Source organism: Macaca thibetana, chromosome 2 (genome assembly GCF_024542745.1).
Source record: "Macaca thibetana thibetana isolate TM-01 chromosome 2, ASM2454274v1, whole genome shotgun sequence".
Classification (NCBI taxonomy): domain Eukaryota; kingdom Metazoa; phylum Chordata; class Mammalia; order Primates; family Cercopithecidae; genus Macaca; species Macaca thibetana.
In genome coordinates this window covers 23,698,630-23,720,303 of record NC_065579.1, presented here as the reverse complement: position 1 = coordinate 23,720,303, position 21,674 = coordinate 23,698,630, and the positions used below count along the sequence as shown (strand labels likewise).

At 35.7% G+C, this 21,674-nt stretch overlaps 1 protein-coding gene across 14 annotated transcripts in view; it reads right to left on the bottom strand.

Moving 5' to 3' along the window:
- THRB (thyroid hormone receptor beta) overlaps positions 1-21,674 on the bottom strand; it is a 371,482-nt gene that overhangs the window by 275,613 nt on the left and 74,195 nt on the right. The window contains exon 1 of one of the 14 annotated variants that reach the window (XM_050779481.1): positions 593-3,665. The exons of the other annotated variants lie outside the window; for them this stretch is intronic. The gene's annotated coding sequence lies outside the window, so the exon portion shown is untranslated. Of the gene's footprint in view, positions 1-592; positions 3,666-21,674 lie in introns of those variants that run through there. 14 annotated transcript variants of the gene reach the window in all.

Genomic DNA, 21,674 nt, shown 5'->3' with positions numbered 1-21,674 from the left:
GGGCTAAAGCTATTAGCCAAAGATAAATAATACCCTGCAGGAGGAAAAGAAACAGCTTTTTCTGGATCATAAGGTCTGGCATGTTTTTAAAGATCTTGCTTTCACTGAAAATGTAACATATCCATTTAAACAGACTTTTTTGCATTCAAAAGATTATCTCATGTTCAAGAGCTTTGTCAAAACATGGGAGGAAAAATAATCCCTAGTTATTTATTTTATTTCATTATTAATTTTACTATTATCACTAGGTCTTTTATTATTATTGCTTTCTAAGGATTACCACTACTACTAGTAATGCTGTTACTGCTACTGCTTCCACAGCTAACAATAACTCTGCCCAGCCTCCTAATGAGGATATAGTTTTAAGTTTAGTGTTCTTACTGCATTTCTAAATTCCAGTGAATAATATTTTATGACTCACCCCCTTGCGTCCCAGGCTGGCTCTCCACAGTGAGTCTGATTTGCTTTACTTTAGTGTGGTCCCTGGACCAGCAGTTTCCCTATCACTTGGGAGCTTATTTTAGATGCAGATTTCTGGCCCCTTGTCAGACATATAGGGTAGGGGGATAAATATATGTTTTAAAAAGCTCACCCAAAGATTCCGAGGCACAAATTTGAGAAGCTCTGCTCAACAGAGGAAGTGACCCAGGTGTTAGAGAAGCGAGAGAGCTGGGAGGGAACTGAGGATGAACACCTGAGCTACCACCTGCAGGCTTTACCTTGTCTGCTACAGGGCAGGCTGCCAAAGCCAAGGAAAAGAAAGCAAAGTCTGAGGCAGATTAAGCCAAGGAGAAGAAAGTAAAGTCTGGGACAGGTTTCTAGAAAACAGAGCTCTGCCTGCAACCCCACCATCAGGATGTTACGGAGGCTGCTGCCCTCAGCTTTGGCCGACACAGGAGAGGCACCACTAGAACTTTTCCCCAGACACTGACTCATTTGCCTGCAGAATATTGAAAACTATAAGACTCCTTATGTTTCATCAATGTGGGCGTATCAGATCAAATTTGTTTCGAAATTAGTATTTCTCTTTTTTTTTTTTTTTTTTTTTTTTTTTTGAGACGGAGTCTTGCTCTGTCGCCCAGGCTGGAGTGCTGTGGCCGGATCTCAGCTCACTGCAAGCTCTGCCTCCCGGGTTTACGCCATTCTCCTGCCTCAACCTCCCGAGTAGCTGGGACTACAGGCGCCCGCCACCTCGCCCGGCTAGTTTTTTGTATTTTTTAGTAGAGACGGGGTTTCACCGGGTTAGCCAGGATGGTCTCGATCTCCTGACCTCATGATCCGCCCGTCTCGGCCTCCCAAAGTGAGTATTTCTTAATATGTGAGGTTTATGCATTTCAGGGTGTCGTTGATCTCCAATCTGACCAAATCAAAACCTTGAGGGGTTGTCACAGCTCTCTAATGCCTCCGTGCACTTTCAAATTTGGGAACTGCTGTTCTACTTTTTTGGTCTGATCTGACGCTTAATTTGGGATGAGGTTTCAAAATATTCACCAACCCTTCTTTCTTCCTTTTTTAATGGTAACAACATATTTCCTCAATAACAAAAGTAGAAAATAAAAAACACAAGAAAATTAAAATTTCCTATCATTCATTTTGATAAAATATAAAATGTATCAATTAAATAAAATTAGGATATAAATGACGACATCATCAACTAAAAGATACCACCATTTATTTAATTAATTACCTATCATGAAACATCTAGAAGCTGTTATCCAGGTTCTCAGTTTTATAAATAATGATGGCCAAATGACCATGATGGTCAACTCTTACACATTTTGATCCAGAAATGTCAACTCCGCCTTTTTTTTGAAGTATTTGATGCACATTGCCAAATTATCTCCAGAAGGAAAGTACCAGGTTAGAGCCACACCAGGCTGTGAATTGGTAAAGCCATGTTGGAGACAACTTGACAATATAGATAGAACAATAGATAACCTAGAGTGACCTTATTTAAAGAAACATTTAAAATAGTAAAACTTTGGAAGCAATCTGAATATCCATTAATCCAGGAATTCATACAGTCATCACACAGCAATAAATTCATACATTTGTCATGCAGCAATACAAATATATGAACTAGATCTATACGTAACAACATAGATCTTTGAAAAACAGAATGTCATAACATTGAGTAAAAAATCTTGGTAAAAGCATACATACAGAATGGAATCATTTATGTAAAAGTTTTTCAAAACAAAATAAAAATACACTATTGTGGATCTTTATATACATAGGGGAAGTACAAAATCATGTACAGAAAGAATACTCTTACTTCAGCATAATGGTTAATCTCTGCAAAAGGAGACTGGGGAAGAGATGTAGGAGTTTTAGCTGAATCCATATTATTAATTTTATTAACAAACAATTTTGAAGAAAATAAGATAAAATGTTAACATTTCTCAAATCTAGGACACAGTTCTCAATGTGTCCGAGAAATTCTGGGGGACTCTAAGCCTCTTGTAGGATGTCTGTGAGGTCAAAATAATTTTCATAATACTACTAAGGCATTACTTTTTAACTGTGTTGACATTTGCACTGTTGGTAAAAGCAGTAAGGAGTAAACCTGTGGCACGAATCAAGGTAGTGGCACCTGAACAAGTAGTCATTATATGTTTCACACCATACAATTGCGGAAAAACAAAATAAGCCAGTTTCACTTAAAAATGTCCTTGATCAAACAGTAAAAATTATTTTAATTAAATCTCAACCATTAAGCACTATTTACAAATTTTCCAAGTGACAAAAGGGCAAGTATACATATGGCACTGCTGTTGCAGATAGAGGTTTGAGGGTTGTCTTGAGGAAAAACACTTGTATGATTGATTAACTGTAAGCTGAATTGCCTGCTTTCTTCATAGAACATAATTTAGTTTTTCTTGAAAGAATCACTGAGAAACAGACTTTGATTTTCAGACTTGGGCGTTTCACTTTTTCTCAAAAGTGAATAAAGAGTCTGTCACTTCAATAAAAACAACTGACAGTATTTGTTGCCAACAATGAAATTCAAGCTTTCAAATGAAAATTAGAATTTTGGAAAATTTATATATACCATTGTGGGCTTGATAGATTCCCATAGTTAAAGACTTTTCTCAGATATGTGGAGATGTAATAAATAGAATCCTGAATATTATACTTTATAATAAAATGTGTCTACATCTGGAAGATCTGCATAACTCAGTGAACCAGTATTTTTCAATCAATGCATGATATTACAAAATCATGCATGAGTAAAAGATCCATTGAAAGTTCAAGATAAACAAATGGATTTTAGAGTAACAGAGCACAAAAGGTTCAGTGATAGGGTTTCAAACTCCATATTGCAGATGTCCTTGAAGAGTCTACAACTTGTTGAGTTTTGGTGTAGTATCAAAGCAGAATTTTCCACACTTATCATAAAAGGCTAATAAAATACTCTTCCTGTTTACAATGCCATACTGTTTGCAGATTAATTTTCTTCACATACTTCAACAAAAAAGCATACAGTAGATTGAATGCAAAATGAGAAGAGATATGAGAATTCAGCTGACTTCTATTAGGCCAGACATGCAAAATTGTAAAACAATGCTGCTCTTTTCAATCATTTTTTGTTTTTGTTGTTTTTCCTTTGCAAAAATTTAACTATTGTAATGAAAAATGTTATTTATGGTAACATATGAAGAATTTATTATTACTACTTTAAATGAATTAACAAATATTTTAAATGTTTCTATTGTAATTTCTAATGTAAATATTAGAAATATTAGAAACATTAATAAACACAATTTCTTTGGAGTTCTCAACAATTTTTAAGAGTAAGATCAAATAATTTGAGAACTGCCAATCCAGGGCTAGACAGATCTCCTTATATTATTTTCTAATAAATTAATTTCTTATTTATGTATATAACTAAAATAAAAGAGTAAAAAAGCCTACCAGCAGCATATGAGACTATGCATTAGACTATATCCTAACCAAACCTAAGAATGATCATTAAAGAAAAAACAAGCAAACCTTGTGAATCCAAGAGTAACCAAATGTTACATCATGATTTTAATTTGCCTCTTTCACTGTGTGAGTTTGTACAATTTTATATGTTTACTGGTGACTTTAGTTTCCGTTTTTGTGGGTTTTCTTTTTAGTCATTTATTCACTTGCTCATTCAACATATATTTGTCGAGCATCCTGTTTCTCAACAAGCCTCATGTTGAGCATACTCGCTTTTTTTTTTTTTTTTTTTTTTTTTTTTTTTTTTTTGAGACGGAGTCTCGCTGTGTCTCCCAGGCTGGAGTGCAGTGGCGTGATCTCGGCTCACTGCAAGCTCCGCCTCCCGGGTTCACACCATTCTCCCGCCTCAGCCTCCCAAGTAGCTGAGACTACAGGCGCCCGCCACCACGCCCGGCTAGTTTTTTGTATTTTTAGTAGAGACGGGGTTTCACCATGTTAGCCAGGATAGTCTCGATCTCCTGACCTCGTGATCCGCCCGCCTCGGCCTCCCAAAGTGCTGGGATTACAGGCTTGAGCCACCGCGTCCGGCCACTCGCTTTTAAGTGTATCTGGAACATAGGTAGTGAACATGTCACAGGTCTATTGCAGGCATTGGCATGCTATATGCTGCGGGCCAAATTTGGACCACTTCCTATTTTCGTAAATAAAGTTTTACTGTGACACAGTCATGACTGTTTGTTTACACACTGCCTACGACTGCTTTTGAATTACAAGGACAGAGTTTAGTAGTAGCAAAATAGACTGTGGCACCTGCAAAATCAAAAGTATTAACTATTTGTCCTTTACAGAAAAAGTTTGTGGGCCTTTGGTCTATTGGATTCTATAGGAACCCAGTCTCTTTCCTACATATTTGTAATGCTACTTTATATATTTAAAAATATGTCTTGTAGATGTTTTCCCATTGCATTTGTAGCCGTTTAATTTTGTTTGCAGGTTTTTTTTTCCATTGTATAAGGCTCTATATTTTATGTAGCAACTTGATAAAATATTTTCTTTTCATATAATTATTTCTAACGTTTTGGGAATATTGATTACTTTAATAATTCATTTACTATTTTTTTCTTGCACATGAATTTTTAAAGTATTTTGTCACATTACTGAAAGAATCCCTTAGTAATTTTGATTTCAGTTGCATTAAATTGTTGGATTACTTTGGGGAGAATTTATATTTCTAAAATATTGATTATTTCTGTCAATTAGCATAGAATATTTTCTTATTAAATGTCATATTCCAAATTATTTTATATATATTTTTAAAGTGGTCTTATACATTTCTCTTTATATTTAGTCCTAGTTATTTTCTATTTTAGAGTTGCTATTGTGATATGTGTTTTTTTCTGTTTATTTTCTAATTGATTATGACTAACAAGTACACTTTGATTTTAAAGTAGATACTATATTAAACTCTTGAAAGTTTTAATAGCTTTTTTCAGTTGATTCTTTTAAATTTTCAGTACAGACAAATAGAGATTTGTTACACTTCCCTAATCACATAACCTAATTCTTTTTCCTTGTCATTATATTTGCTACACTTTTGAGAAAAATTATCATTAATTTATATTCCTTATTTCTCACTTTGAAATATATATAGAATTTTATAATTAAGTGGATATCTAATCTTTTAAAACAGAATCTTTTTAAACTAATTGACCTATGTTTGTTGCATTAAGAGTTTTTATCAGCAATGTATATTATTAAATCAAGTACTTTGGTCACCTATAAAAATGATAGAAATTTTCTCATTTAACCTATTGATAACATCTATTGTAACAGTAGATTTCTCTAGTAGTAAAAATTTCTTGCATTTTTAAGAATCCACTCTTGTGGTCATGGTTTGTTATTGTTTATAATGTCTGCAAGACTGAATTTGCCAGAATTTTACTTGGAATTTTTTTAACTTGTGAGTTTGATTTATAGGGGTTTGGTATCATCTTTGTTAGGTCTGTCTTGTACTCTAAAAAAAAAAAAAAAAAAAGAAAGAAATTGAGATGATCACATGTTTTTCTATCCCTAGAATAGTTTAGAGCTGTTAAGATTATATACTTAAGCAAATTATAAATAACAAAGTGGGATACATAAAATAAGGTTAAAAGTGAGATTTGGTATAAGAGTACTCCACTAAATAATAGAGAGAGACATCACAATCATGCAGTTGAAAACAGCAACAAAACAATTGGAATCAGATTTAGATTTTAATTTCTTGGTAAGTGGGGCAACAGTGAAGTGCCCCTCAACCACCTAAATAACAAGTGAGTATGTAAAAGAATAAGAATCTCCTGCAATTGAGCTATTAAGTTAACACTTCTAGGTCTATGGGAATAGCCACTGGACTAAGACCAACTATGGAGCTTAATCCATGATATTAGCACATTCAAAGAAAGAAAAGCCCAACTTCTGGGGCATGGCCACTTTAGATAAACTGAGCTGAGAAAACAAACTTTGGCAGTGGGTGTTGGGCACCGTCCACAAGAAGAAAACACAGAGCTCATGAGCTAGAAGCCTCCGGTTATGAAAAATGTGTCCTCTAGCGATGGCATAGGCATTTCTCCAGGCCCCACCATGCCCTGGAGAAATGTCCCTCAGGAATACGACCCTTTGCTGATTCCATGTACATGTCAACTTTCTGTTTATGAATTCAGCAATCTCTGCTGATCCTGGGAAAGGCCGTGGGAGGTGCCTAAATCCACATATTGCAAACTATTTTTTTTTCTGGTAAGAAATATTACCCATATATTTTCATGCACGATTCATTCCCAGGCATATTTCCAGGGGATGTGTATATAATACACAGACCTACCAGCTGATGTTGCACTTCTTTATGATTTGAAATTCTGTTGAGTTACTGTGACATTTTTAAAAGGATAATTTCAAATCCATTTTAATTTATAAAAGAATGAAATAATTAGCTAATTTCAGTACTTTGAACACTAGAAACAAATTGCATACAAGAGACCTTGCTGCTCATGGCAACCTATTCATGTGAATCTAGACCCTTTTACTGGGTCACTGAGAACTATTGAACTGGATTATCCCAAAGGCATTTTCATTCTGTGAATCGATGTGCCATTTTGTCTTGTTGTAACTTTCTAGCATGGTATAGGAGGATTTCTTAGAGGAGTTATTATTTGGCCACCATTTGCTTTTCTTGTTACTCTTGTCTATTAGCCAAGGTACCAAAGGATACAGAAATAATTGTAATTCTCATCTTTGGTGAAATTTGCTAGTGATGATCAACTGCTCTATCTTGAGCATTCATGAGGGAATTCATGGATAAAATATATTGAAAATATTTGACTCATGAACAAGTTGTTTGTATGAGTGAGGTCCATCTTTAAAGTTATGCCTTTTCATATGATTAAAAAGTATGCCATCTAAAAAAAAGTATGCCATCTTTTAAAAAGTACAGCTAGAAATAAATACTAAAAGGAGAAAATGAATACAATAAATATTCTGCCAGACTGAACAACTGAATTTGCTAATACTATTTTTTTGATGAATGATAGATATATTTTGATCTATAGGGCAGAAACTATTAAATATCAGTAGTTTTATGTAACATGTCTCAACCATTAGAGATTTGTCAGCTTATTTTCTCTTAGAGGTGAATAGAAATATATCCATCAATTTACCAATGGCAAGAAAGTCAGACTGAAACAAATTGGTCTTATTTTTCACTCAATTATTCAGACATAACACTCTGAGAAGGGAGTAACATTTGTTTTATGATTTACTGTCATTTGGCTTCTCTTCCTGCATCAGACTGAATGAAACAATATTGTACCATTCTGCTGTTGTGATCACACCAAATTTCGACATATGTTTAGTCTTTGGCTCTAAGTGCCACTGTGTCACCAGGTTCACACTTGGATCCATACTTGAGTGCAAGTGTGAGCACGTGCATGAGCATGTGTGTGAGTTGGTATGCAATCACATTTGGACATTTGTTTCCTGCTAACAGAAACCCAAGCATATGTTTGAGACCAAGCTTTCCTTTTTGACACATTTTCTGTGATTAGATGCCTTAAGAAATATAATCAGCATTAAAAATTAAAGGAGGTGTATACTTGTAAACATCAACTGTGATTATGGCAAAGACCTTTACATCAACTAAAATGTGTCTGCTGGAGTCATAATCCAATCAACAAGATACATTTTCATTTACTTTATAACACAGTTCAAATCATTACAGAAGAAAAAAAAACCTTTCCATAAAAAAATAAAAATGGTGAAATAACACAGGGCTTATTTGAACATTAAACTATCCTCTATAAAAATGTCAGCCTAACTGGATTACTTCCATCAATGCTGCAAAAATGGAATCAGCAAATGAGATTTTGATGGTGGCAGTTGAAAAAATGTTTTTTGGTATTTCATTCTTGTGGTTTGCGAGGTTAGTAAAACCCTCAATGTAATTACAGTTTGACACTTTCTATCATTTTTTATTTATAGTCTTCTAAAGGAAGTGGTGGAAATTCCATTCTTCAAAACATCATTGAACATGTTTTAAGTACCCGAAATGTCATAGGGAGTGAAATACGATGACTCAAAACATGAACAAATCCCTGGCTACAGACTTAAACCCAGGAAAACTAAAGATAAAGGCCTCACTGTAAGTTAAATTTGCACAGACAGGCTCCACTCTATAGGAGTCCTGGTTTGGTTGATATGAAAGATACTTGGGTATCATTTTTATTTGTTTTTAATTAAGTGTGATGAAGAAATAAAATTATGTTATTCTTGGAAATAAAAAATAACACAAGCCCTTTGTGATAATGACTTCTGGGAGGCAATATAGCATAGCAGTTAAGAATATGGGCTCTGGATTCATACAGAACTAAATCACGTTCTGGCTCTTTCATGTGTTAGTATCAGCAGTATTATCCTGGGCCTCTGACTAACTTCTACCCCTCAGTTTCCTTAGCTGTACAAGGAGAATTACAGTAGCTAGTGTATGCCATAGGGTCACTGTAAAATTAAATTAACTAAATGAACTAATCCATAAAAGTGCTTAGCACAGTACCTGCCACACAGAAACACTTGAAAAATATTAGGATTTTTAAAACGAGGAGAACATCATTCATTTTGAAACACGAGATTCTGAACACAATGCTAACAAAGAAGCAGTTGGGAAAATGTGGTACCCATGCAGCTACAACTGTAGAAGATAATTAAAAAACAAACAAACAAACCTGAAAGCCAGGATCCCACATGTTCCTGAATTCATTGGGTAAGAAGCAGTCCATGGAAACATCTGCAGACATTCTCGCATTCAAGGCTCAATCTGTCTGGTTTACCTATTGATATTCACTCAGATTATTTCAATGTGTTAAGCAGATCTTTGATGAGGTGAGGTAAATACCAATTTCTAAAAGCTATTTTCTCCATAGGTTACTAAAGTTGATTGCATTTTGATGAATACATTTTGAATAGAAGAGCCTGAAACTGAATATCTATTTATCACCAGAATATACTACCAACACTGTTGGTAAAATTCCTATGCATTTCTTGATAAGCCAGAGGAAAAGTTTAGAAAGCAATGAGAAAGGAAAATCATTAGATAAATAATATTAAGCTCCAGAAGCTCCCTACTGGGAAAATGTGACTTGTGATTGGATGAGTATGATCAAAATTCAAAGACCAGAGATAAATAGAAGCAAATGTGTCTTAATTTGAAATTGAGACTGTAAACCAAATTGGCCTAGTTCCATGGGTATCCATTGAATCCTATGCAGGTAGGTCAGCAGGAACAATGCAAATATTCCAAAAGCAGAACTGAGTACAATCTTTGGAATAAAAAATAGATGCAGAGAGCCATGTTTCCAAGGTCGCTACATTTTGTATAACACATAAATTACTATTAGGAAAATTTGTCCCAGGGATCCCTGTAAATACCCCTTTGACAATAAAAAACAAATATTAAATGCAAGTAAATTTCAATCTCCATTTCAACACTTACACAAGTCTTCCCATTTCAGTGAAGAAAATTACCTGATGAGCCATTATATTTACATAATGGCAGGCAAATTTATGCTCATTTGACCCATTCCTTTACGTGAACTGTTAGGAAATAATTTCATGAGTGGACAAAATGTACTTACTTCAAAGGTATGGTTAATACTGCAAATTCAAAAACAAAAGTTATTTAAATACCTTCTAAAACTGCAGCTATCCTATTTGTTAATTCATAAAAAAATTTAGAAAAAAAAGTCTTTGCCTCAATGATCTATGTTGGCTATAAAAGGAGCTCTGATTTAGAGAGTACTCTTCATTTTGTGTTTCTGCAGTGAATTGGTGTAGGAATATAATGCGGATGGTTCATCATCATCAAAGAGATATGACCTTTACTTGTCCAGGCTAAATGGTCCTGGGAGTGCTGAGTTGGCAACATTCTCTGTTCTCATCTTTCTTTTGGCCATTGGCTGAGCGTGGTGGCTGGGGTTAGCAGTTCAGTCTGCTGCTGTGAAGCCGGGTTTTTCTTCTGTGAAGCTAATTGAAACTGCAACATCGGCCTCATTATCATCTTGTAAAACCCCTCTGAGCTAACTGGCTCAGACAGCCATGGTTATACGCTAAAGTCAAAGGCAAGATGATTGAAAGAATGATGGTCTTAGAATTTGGGCCATTTTCTCAATATCAAAAAACATTAGATTAAAATTCAGGGCATAATTCATTTGCATGTACCAATATGGTTATCAAATTGACAACTTTCCAAATTTATCATCGGTATAGGTTAAGTAGGGATAGGTGAGCCAAAAGAGATCTCTGAGATGTTTTACTTTGAGCAATCATAATGTCACTGTTCTTACTATGGTCATATTTAAATCACATGGCAAAGCAGAATGCCCTGGGGTTAATTTTTTTTGAGCCCAGTGATAGTGGATCATGGTGCAATTACTTGGAAGGCTCTAGATCTACCCTGATTGTATTACTAAGATTATAAATAATAATAATAAATGAATAAAAGTTAAATTTATTATGCTACATGCTGCCTGACTACTTTTATCGGAATCAATAATTCTCAGCAGGGGCAGTTTTGTCCCACAAGAGACATTTGGCAATATCTGGGAACATTTTTTGGTTGTCACACTAGGGGTGGGGAGGGAGTGGGGAAAGAGGATGGTGCTACTGGAAACTAGTGGGGGATATTACTAAACATCCTACAACATGTAGGATAAAACAGAGAATTATTTAACCCCATATATCAACAGTGCCAAGGTTGAGAAACCCTGATCGAAATTACCAAATCAGAATGCAGGAATCTGATCAGTTGAGCAGCATCAGGTCATTACTGTGGCTGAGGGAGAAAAGAAATCAGCACCCTCAAAGAGTTTTTGTCAAATCAAGTTTTCATGATATTTCTAAATATAGTGTATTATTTAGCAATGAATTTGGAGACAGGATAGGTGCAGGAGAGCGAAAGATACAAATATGACATGTATAGAGTACTCCTTTGTGAGTTATTAAAAAATATTAGTGCTAATTTATAGCAATAAAGACTGATATTAATTATTGGCAAGATAATCCATATGCTAGCTAATTTGCTTTTATAACATGGATGACAGCATTTTATTTAAACAAAAGTCTTATCTGATTTAGAGACAAATGAAAACTTCATGACCTGATTTGCTTATATATTAAAACATATCTTAAAATTTCAATAATTTTAGTCTCTCATATTGACCGAAAATAGATAAATTCAATAAAATATATGTCCTCCAAATAAAACTCAGTTTACACGAGAAGCTTTAAAAAATTATAAAGAAACCATCACAAACCAACAGTAAAGAGATGGATTATTCAATAATGATGATTTTGAGATAATTGCTTAGGAGGCTGGGAAAAGTTTGGAAAAAGTTATCTCACTTCTCTTCATATATCAAAATAAAAGTACAGATGGATTAAAGAGTTACCAAACAAAGTTAGGAGAAAATTAAATGGACTTGCTCTCCAAGTATAGGAGGATTTTCTCATATTCTTCTACTCTGGCAGTGGGAGAAATACAAAGGAAAACCTCAATAAAGCATCCCAACAGACACATGAAAAAATGCTCATCATCACTCACCATCAGAGAAATGCAAATCAAAACCACAATGAGATACCATCTCACACCAGTTAGAATGGCAATCATTAAAAAATCAGGAAACAACAGGTGCTGGAGAGGATGTGGAGAAATAGGAACACTTTTATACTGTTGGTGGGACTGTAAACTAGTTCAACCATTGTGGAAAACAGTGTGGCGATTCCTCAAGGATCTAGAACTAGAAATACCATTTGACCCAGTCATCCCATTACTGGGGATATACCCAAAGGATTATAAATCATGCTGCTATAAAGACACATGCACACGTATGTTTATTGCAGCACTATTCACAATAGCAAAGACTTGGAATCAACCCAAATGTCCATCAGTGACAGACTGGATTAAGAAAATGTGGCACATATACACCATGGAATACTATGCAGCCATAAAAAAGGATGAGTTTGTGTCCTTTGTAGGACATGGATGCAGCTGGAAACCATCATTCTCAGCAAACTATTGCAAGGACAGAAAACCAAACACCGCATGTTCTCACTCATAGGTAGGAATTGAAAAATGAGATCACTTGGACACAGGAAGGGGAACATCACACACCAGGGCCTATTGTGGGGAGGGGGTGGGAGTAGGGATAGCATTAGGAGATATACCTAATGTAAATGATGAGTTAATGGGTGTAGCACACCAACATGGCACATGTATACATATGTAATAAACCTGCACGTTGTGCAATTTTATTACACATGTACCCTAGAACTCAAAGTATAATAATAAAAAAACATAAATAAATAAAAATAAAGCATCCCAACATAAATGAATAGGGATATTTACATTTGTCAAAACCCCAAATTATCAAATTATCACAAATTATCAAATTCGAGAGCAAACCACCGACTCAGAAAAACATTCACAGCATAAATTTTAAAATGTCACTATTTTTACAATCTAAAGTTCATACGAGATTATTAAGATATTTTTAAAAAGCATTAGCCAATAGATAATTGGTCAGAGGATACAGAAAATTTTAAAAATGAATAATATTCCATTTAAAATATATGAGAAAACATCTAATCTTATTAATGCTCTTAGAAATACAAATTAAAATAATATACCATTTTTCCACTTATCGATTTACCAAAAAAACTTTAAATACAAAGGATCTGTTAAGCAGGCTTTCTTACGTTACCGGTGGATAGTAAGTTGGTACAACCCTCTGGCCCACTGAACTCACTTCTAAAAATTCAGGGGGAAACAATCTCAAAATATGGAAGAACAGCTTTATACACAAAAATGTTTATTGCAATATTATTTTAAATAGACAATTTCTGAAGTGATCATTGTGATGCATCCATTAATGTGGCAAATATTAAGGACAATTTGAAAATATATTTGCAAATAATTTTAATAAAATGAAAACATTCTTGTGTTACAGTATGAGGTTAAAAAGTTGCTCAGGATCGGTGTAGTGGGCTGAAGGGTGGCCTCCCAAAAATATGTCCACATTCTAATTCTCTTCAAAGAATTCTATGTGGTAAACTCTTTGGGGATTCAAAAAAGGGAGAATATGTTTATATTTAAGTATTGGCAGCAGCATTTGCCACATATATTTAGTAAAATAAAGAAATCCAAATGCCAATCGATAACAGTCTTAATACTCACAACTGAAATTAAAAATATTGACCTATTAATTCTTTTTTTCATCTCTGATTTTTTGTATTACTCTTTAAGTTCTAGGGTACATGTGCGCAATGTGCAGGTTTGTTACATATGTATACATGGGCCATATTGGTGTGCTGCACCCATTAACTTGTCATTTACATTAGGTATATCTCCTAATGCTATCCCTCCCCGCTTCCTCTCCCCCACCCCACAACAGGCCCCGGTGTGTGATGTTCCCCATCCTGTGTCCAAGCATTCTCATTGTTCAATTCCCACCTACGAGTGACAACATACACCATGGAATACTATACAGCCATAAAAAAGGATGAGTTCATGTCCTTTGTAGGGACATAAATGAAACTGGGAACCATCATTCTGAGCAAACTATCACAAAGACAGAAAACCAATGACCTATTAATTCTACAAAACAAGAAAGATAAAAATCACATGAGTTTGTTACTGTTAATTAAGCCTGACTCCATAGTTAAAAAATTGGACCCCCATAGTATATTGGCATTTTCAGTTATGTTTCAAATGGATATATAGAGAGTAGCAATTCACTTGTGTAAGCAGATGGAAACAGTGCATTCCATCAATTTCACCCTGATAGCAATGGCACTGGTGCAAAGAGGGAATTCAGGAAAGACACTGCATAACTGAAACATAATATACAGCCACAAAAACACATCTTTTAAAAGAGAAAATCTGTTTCCAAGAACAAAAATCTGACTGTGAATTCTTTATCTTGATTCAGAAGACGGTAAATAATCACTCCCAGTGTTAAGCATATCAAATTTACTTGACAAAGTCAATTCGGCAGAAGTCCAAAGTTAATGGTAAGAACATATTTATTTGTTCTCCTTCTTGAGTCCTTCCAGGCATGTTAAACAAACAGAACATATCTATGTCTTAAAAGCTCTACAATACAATCAAGGGAAAATATGCTTAAACACTTGTGTGATAATTCAGACGAGAAAAAGTTAAATAAAATCTTTTCCTTAGCCATCCAGACATAGCCAAATTACAAGATATTTTTAAAAATATACAAACAAAAATATTGCTGCTTCAGGATATGCTTCAATGTTCCCAGAGAATTCAGTTTTGAATTTTGTCTTTTAGAATACCTAAATCTGCAGCAGCCACGTAATTCCTATACTAAAAGATCACTTAAAGGGGTAAAATATAAAACATCTCTTCAGCTGTATTCTGGAGAGAGGTTCATTATATTAAGAGGAAAATAAAGAAAAATATTTTCATGAATATTGTATTATTAGTAATCTTAATAAATGGTGCCCATTCTGGTAGAAAAAGTGATTTCCTAGAAAACTGTTAGCCAATAAAAATGTCTAAAATGAAACGGCATTAGCTGAAACTCATCTCTAAAAGGCTCAAGTTAATGTGTTCGAAAACACCGTATTTTCCATGGCATTTTTGGTGGGCAAGTTTCTACCGGTCTTTCAAGTTTCTGCACATCTTGTGAATAGAGGTTCTGACTGCCTTGTTCCAGAGCAGTTTTCCAAAAATGTGTAGTGAAGAAACTTGAAGGATAGTGAAGAAACTTGAAGGATAGAGACAGTCTCTTGCTGCATCAAAGGCAAGGCCTACTTAAACATCCCAGTATAAAAGATTCGGGTTTGGTAAGCTCAGGGTCCCTTCCAGTAATGCAACTTGCTGCATGTACAGGGGTTCCCTGGATCTCTGTGCATTACCTTGTGGGAATTGGGACTCGGGGAACAGGCATAGGGAAATGCTGATACTCCAGCTACTGCTATTGCTGTGACTAACAAACTCTCTTTCATATCTGATCCAAGAATATCATATATTCTTTCTGCCATCATTGATGAAATGCCACAAGCTAATTTGTTAGCTTGCAAACAGGGTAAAAATCTTATCAGGCAAGAGTCCCTAAGGAATCTATCCCCTTTTGATTTCGTAGGATTGACTCTACAATAAATTTAGTGCTCCCTAATCAAGTTAACTGTTATTGCCTAGTTTTGGATAAATACTTGTTTTTATTTCAAAGGAGAAGGCCTGGTTCTCAACACCACAGAAGCTACTTTTATTACTGGACTGTTACCGAACAATTTTTAATGAAATCAATGGCACATGTAGTTGAGAAAAAAAAAAAATTATTTCAAGAAATCCAAACTATAAAGTATTAAAGGATTGCCATTCTCACAGAACCATAAAAATAAATATTTATTTCAAATTAAGGGATTCCAGCAGTCTGGAACAACGGTAGTAGAATTATACAGTTCAAACATTTTTCAAGTATCTTGTGGCTTTTTGCTGTAGAAATACTGAATGGATAGTATCCTAACTTAATAAGTGAACGTACTGAGTTGATGCAGATCCAGACAGACTCAGTTGATACTTGCTTAATAAGTGAACTCTACTGGATTTTGTATGACAGACCCAGTTAATACTTAATGACTTTAGTTTCTGAACCACTAATCTAGACTCATGATCCAACAAGTATGAATAGGTATTCATGGTGCTCATGAAATGGAAATTTGAAATCCAAACTGTTTCAGAAGAGTTGTTACATAATATAATTATGTTGTATATTCAAGCGTGCAATTGTGAAATTTCACGTCAATGACCTTGAGGAAAATAAAAAAGTATGTTAATAATACTGCCTTATGTAAACATACTTTCAAATTTTTCCCCCTGAGTGCTTTCATATGGAGTCAAGGACCTGTAACGAGTAGATACAACAAAAGACACAGGGATATAAGTTTAGAAGAAGAGATACTTGAATACAGAGTAGCCAGTATCCGCTATCAGGAAGTCACACAGAATAGAATACAGTAGCCAGTAGAAGCCTTCTCCAGGGCAATATGTGTAAATGGCTCCCTGATGGGATGAAGATATCTTAAAGGGCTCCAAGTGACCCTAAACGTCACTGGGAGCTGCTTTTCAGGAACTGCACTTGTAGGATGAAGTACTAATGAACAGTAAAAGGGACTAAAAAGGAGGAACACGGGCAAGAATCCTTGGAGTCTGTCCAACGTATAAAGTGCTCTGTTTATAAAAGACTAATCCAGTTGTTTAACAGGTGCTGCTTTTGGTTTCATATAGGATTCCCTTCAGAAAAGTCTATTCCTCTGCTCTAATTCTGTATTAATCAAGCAACCTATTAACCTCGTTCTATCCCTGAATGAACCATTCAGGCTAGAAGGGATAAAATGCAGCTTCTGAAATTCTGATACTTAGACCACTTGGATCAGAGTCACTTTGGGTTGTTAAAAATGCAGATTTCTAGGCCCTGCTCCAGACCCACAGAATCAATCTCCTAAGGTGAGCCTAGGAATCTGCATTCTAAAAAGCTCCCCAGTCAGATAATGGGCTGAATTTTGAGACTCAATAGACTAGATAGAGTTTATTTCTAACTGCTTTGCTTTAGAAGTTAATGTTTGTGAACATGGACTCAATTTGCCCAATAATTTTTTAATGTAAGAAAGCAGATATTTCTTTTGTGTCAGAAAGAAAAGTAGTTTTTACAGGCTCAAAAGGCAGCTCTTAAATATATTTTCATTTATGCATATTTATCCTCCATTGACTCATGAAATTTTAAACCAACACACACACACACACACACACGCAATATGACTGCTTTATCTGATTGGATGCCCCCCTATTAATAAAGCACATTTTCTACAGCTGTTTAAGAGTAAATTCATTAAATACATATAATTGTGTATTTATGCAAGTATGCTTGAGAGAACAGAATAATGATGTAAAATAAATAAGGAAGTCCAGGCTGTCAGTGCCACAATGCATTGTTCCTGCCTGGGCTTCTGATTCCAGAACTCCCACAAACAGTACTTAAGTCTTTGACTTCTTGATTTTAAAATATCATTGAAGATAAGAAACTTATGAAACGGTTTCCAACTACTGTGTTTGCAAGATATGTCACTAGGGATTTAGCTATTTCTGTATCAAAGACCTTTTAGGATGATTGATGTATGATGACCTTGGAATGTGCCTTCTCTAATGATATCTCATAATCACTGATATAATGTTAGCGTATTAGTAAGTTTAGGGTTAAGTAGGCGTTCCTCAGGTATAAGCAACTGAGCCTTGGTGAACTTTGCACATGCTCTCACAAGAAAATGTTTCCACGTTGCAATAACTATATTGATTAGCTATACTTCAAAAGGGAAAGTCATTCTAGCTTTGACTTCTCTCCCACAAATGTCATTGATTGAGAACTTATCGCATGCCGGCACTTTATGTTTGTCTTCCTTCTTAACTCTCATAGTCACTTGTGCCACTGTTTGAGTTAGTTCTATCCTTATTCAGATTCACAAATGAGGAAATGGGGATCTAGAGGAATTAAGTAATTCAATCATTATCTGTAATCAATCAGAGGACTAGTCAAGTGGCAGAGTCACATTCAAACTCAGGTTGCCTGGCCCAAAGTCTATGTGCTTTCAACAATACTGTCCTGCTCTCATGTGACAATTTGTTTGAGTTGGAGTACCTCTTCTAAGGCCTTCTAAATATTTGTCTTAATCTTTTTCCTTCCTTCCTCCTCCCATATCAACTTAGTGTTGTTTAATTATCTCCCAGAAGATGATCCTTGCTTAAAGTAGATTCTACATTTCGGCTATTTTTATAGTAGTCTGCAACCCTGTTCCCCTTTCGTGGTTTGCACATTTATGTGCACACTCACATGTCAAGGGTATATGCATTAAAAAACAAAAAACAAAAACAAAAAAAACCTGTTTTTCTGTAACCTCGCCTAGTGTTACTTGGTTGAATAAGCTATGACCATAAGACTTTTAAAATACTTTTTTTGCCTTAAGCTTTGTTTATCTAGGTCTCAAGTTTTGTTTATGTAGACCCCCACCCCTACTTAACACTGAAGAATTTATTTAATCAAACTATTGGTATTTTATGAACCCCTACTGGAATTCACTTTTCAAACGGTGCTCATTCCTCGTTTAGATTATAATATGGTAAATGAAAATATGGCCGATTTAAAAAATGTAATTTTTCTTACCCAGTCTTACAAAGCAATGGTTCTCCCACTTCACCTCACATGCACACCTCCATCCCCAATTACTAAGGACATTTGTGAAAATACAGATTCCTAGGCCTTACCCTCCAAAGATATTGTAAATAAGTAGGGTGAGGCCCAGGAATCTGTACTTTAACCAAGCTTATTATGTAATTCTAATACAAATATTCTGTGATCCACATGCTGAGAAATCAACAGAAATATAAATGTTTTTCACTTATATAGGGCAATGCCCTAAATTAGCTGGAAACTTCTTAGCCAACTTTTGGGACCACATTTTTTTTCTCATAGGTACAACACATTTACCACTGACAGTAATGGCTGTTCAGTTATCCAACAAATATTTCTGGAAAGTCTACCTTAATCTAGGAATGGTGAATATCTAATAGACGAGATACGAGGCACATCTATCACCCTCCCCCATACCTGCAGTGCCCAGGACAGACGTCACTTATAAATCATGGGCATTCTTGTCAGCTGAGCCTGGACTCATGACTGTGAAACCACTCCTAATCAATCTTAGAGCAATAGCTAGGACATGGCCACTGGGTCTTTGCCCATAGGGCATCGAAATAAAAAGAAAACAAAAGAGTTAATTCATGTTTGAGAAATATTGGGAATATTGGCTAAATTTAGAGCTTTCTCCCTTCTTCCCTTTTCACTGAGTACCCTGTACTATCTCTGCAGCTTGGTGGCAGGCTCACTGCTATCCCAGGTCAGCAACCCCAGCTACTGGAGGCAGACAGCTAAAGGCCCATGGACAGGTGAGAAAACTGGCCCAGCAAAGACCTTTCAGGGCATTGAGATAAAAGATCCCTCCTCTATTCTTATTCCTATCCTTCCTCTTACTTAAGGACCTCTCTACAGATGGAAAGCCAATCCAGGCTTCCTGCCCTGGGCATAAAAAAAATTCTATTTAGGGTTCAGTTATGATAAAAACCTTTTTACTATGGCTTTGGATCTTCCCCTTTCGATTCCTATTTGAGACTCAGAGAAGCCAAATGACTTAGCCAAGGTTACTTAAAGTTAAAAATAGAATTCAGTTCTCTGGACTCCTAGTTCATTGCTCTGCAGAGATTTAAGAACCTTGATGCAATTAGCTTATAAAAATAACATTGCATAGTCCTTTGTCCAGTAATTCTGAAAGAACTTGGTCATATTTATATATCACGGCTTCTATCTTTGAGAATCTTTCATTAGGTCAGTCTCAACCGGGAATAAGTTTTGCAGACAGCAACTCTACATTGTTGTAAACTATATACCTGTAATAATATTTAATGTATTTCTGCAGAGGTGGAAAATTGCCTCATTATAATACCCCCAGGAAGAGTAGGTATTTATTATCTCAACCATGGCACAGCCTGGAGGGATTAAAAGAATAAGAGCACTGACGGCCCTGAATCTCAGCTCCACCTCTTCCTAGCTGTGTAACCAATACAAGTTACTTGGCCTCTCTGAGAACCTGTTTCTCTATAAAGCAATGAACTTATTTATCTGCTAGAGTTTTTCTAGAAGTGAATTCAGTCAATGGGTATAAAAATGCATAAATTCATGACGGGCATGTCATAGTACTTAGCAAATGTTAGTTCCTCCTTTCTTTTTCTCTTACACATGCTACCTCAGTGTCTCCCAGGACCAGCAATATCTGTGAGGTCCAGTGAAAAATAAAAATATGGGGCCATTTGCTCAGAAGCAATTAAGGACTTCAAGGTAGAAGCAGTAGAGCAGCCAACTGAGTGTGGGGCCCTTTTGAAGAACTACCCAGGACACACATCCACGTAGTCCAGCCCTGGCTGCGGGATTATCTCTGGAATGAATGCTCTCTAATCTTCTGTGTGGCTTTGTTTAATCAGTGCTGAAGTTCATGGTGAGCACCTGAAGTACCAGCACAGGGTCAGAAGTGTGTTGGATTCAACCTCAGCTGTTCTACTTTCTATGAAACTTCCACAAGTCAGGAACCTCTTTAAGAAGTAAGCAAAGGACATGAACAGACAGTTTTCAAAAGGAGACATACATATGGCCAACAAGCATATGATAAAAAAGCTCAACATCACTGATCATTAGAGAAATTCAAATCAAAACCACAATGAGACACCATCTCACACCTGTCAGAATGGCTGTTACTAAAAAGTCAAAAAATAACAGATGCTCGCAAGATTGCAGAGTAAAAGGAACACATGCACTGTCGCTGGGAATGTAAATTACCATTGTGGAAGAAAGTGTGGTCATTTCTCAAAGACCTAAAAACAGAAATACCACTCAACCCAGCAATTCTATCACTGGGTATATACCAGAAGGAATATAAATCGTTCTATCATAAAGACACATGCACCTGTATGTTCACTGCAGCACTATTCACAATAGCAAAGACATAAAATCAACCTAAATGCCCATCAACTGTAGACTGGAAAAAGAAAACGTGGTACATATACACCATGGAATACCATGCAGCCATAAAAAAGAATGAGGTCATGTCCTTTGCGGGAACATGGATGGAGCTGGAGGCTACTATCCTTAGCAAACTAAGGCAGGAATGGAAAGTCAAATACTTCATGTTCTCACTTATAAGTGGGAGCTAAATTATAAGAGCATGTGGACATATAGAGGGGAACAACAGACATTGGGCCTATTGGAGGGTGTAGGGTGGGAGGAGGGAGAGGATCAGGAAAAATAACTAATGTGCACTAGGCTTAGTAGCTGGGTGATGAAATAATCTTTACAACAAACCCCCATGGAAGAAGTTTACCTACATAATAAACTTGTACGTGTACCCCTGAATCTGAAATAAAAGTTAAATAAAAAAAAAACCCTCCTTAAGGCTTGTTTCCTCTCCTGTAAAGGAGTCTAATAATAATGCTTTGTTCACAGGGCTCTGGTGCAGGTGAAAAGAGATTAAAGCAGGAAAAAGTACTAACCCAGGGCCCTAGCACTGAGGACTCATGTGTTGGCTGTCATTATAATGTCTTT